Source organism: Amphimedon queenslandica, unplaced genomic scaffold, assembly GCF_000090795.2.
Source record: "Amphimedon queenslandica unplaced genomic scaffold, v1.1 AMPQUscaffold_13419, whole genome shotgun sequence".
NCBI classification, from domain to species: Eukaryota; Metazoa; Porifera; class Demospongiae; order Haplosclerida; family Niphatidae; genus Amphimedon; species Amphimedon queenslandica.
The window spans coordinates 184,589-186,094 of NW_003546345.1; positions in this window are offsets into that span (position 1 = coordinate 184,589).

The window sequence follows — 1,506 nt, forward strand, 5'->3', positions numbered from 1 at the left end:
CAGTCTATAAGGGAGTGATTGAGAAAGGGAGAGAGACTGAGAGAGGAAGGATAATGTAGATTTGTGTGTTCTAGTACATGTAGCTTACCATGACTTCAAATTTGACCAATGTCCAGTCAGTCAGGGATAGAGGCAGAAAGGGAGAGAGACTGAGAGAGGAAGGAATATTGTGGACCTTTCATTCAGTGAGAGTGAGAGAGGGAAAGTCAATGAATAGTTTTGAGTAGAAGCTTTAGCTAACTTACGATGGCACTGAGTGGGGCTGTTGATAAGAGAAATAGAGACAAAAGTGACTGAGGGAGAGTACCAGTAAATGAGAGACATGAGCGAGGGAGGGAGGGAGTGATACCATGGGGGTACTATGGCATTAACTAACTGTATGTCATCGTTAGTGTATAGATTAGTGTAGAGTTTTTTCATGACATCGAGGAGACAGATAGTGATGAGACTGAGGGAATGGGAGATTGGAAGGAAGGCAGATTGGTATTAGTAGTGACTAATGCATGAGAATTTTAATGATTGCGAATGAGTAACAGACATACATGTACATGCACCTTGACAAAGACATGAACCTTTTGGTTGTATAGCATAAGCATTGAAGCAGTGAGAGAAAAAGACGGGAGAGAAGTATGTACTTACTAGCAGTGACTATAATAATTATTTACAATCACTTATTTACAATGATTGTATTGTTTACTTACAGTGACAGTGACAACCATTGTTGTGTGAGTGAGTAACAGAGAGACAGATATGAATGAAGTAGAGGGAGTACCAAGAGGTTAGGAAGAGTAAGAGAGAGTTTGATTGTTCTGGTCAAGGAGAGACAGTTTATGAGTGACTATATTTTTTGTGCAATAGAATTGAGTAAGAAGTTTCACTTATATGAAACTTACCATTAGAGTAATAGAAGTAGTAATAGTGCTACTGGCATGAGACAGAGAGAGATGCTAGACATTAGGAAAATCCACAGGCTGGGATTGACAGCACCTTCCTCAACATTGGAGGCACCACCCATGGAGTCCTACATGGAGTGGGTGAGCTACTCATACCACTAAACACACTTATCTCAAACTCTCCATTGTTGTCAGGCTCACCACCATCATCAAAGTCCTCGTCATCACTGATGCTGTCATCTTCCATCACTTTATCTATTGCTATTTATAATAATAAAGTTTAATGGTAATATTCATGTAGTTTTTTGTCATTGTTGTATCTTTGTTTATCTTAAGTAACAATGTTATTTTAGGTAAGTAGTAGTGTTGATATAGTATTGTAATGCTAAGTAGAAGTCAAGTAGTTAAAAAGTATTCATTGTGTGCTTCATAATATTCATAGCGTCTGCGATATTTTTTACGCGACCCCTGTGCGTCAAAATAATTATGTAGCAGGTCTACCAGTACCCTGCTTGTTATGCTAGGCCTGCCACATTCCTCATTCAACAGAAGAGTTATCTGTCTTGCTTCTTCATGCCTTTCCGTTAACAGCAGCAGATAGAGGTTGTGAGGC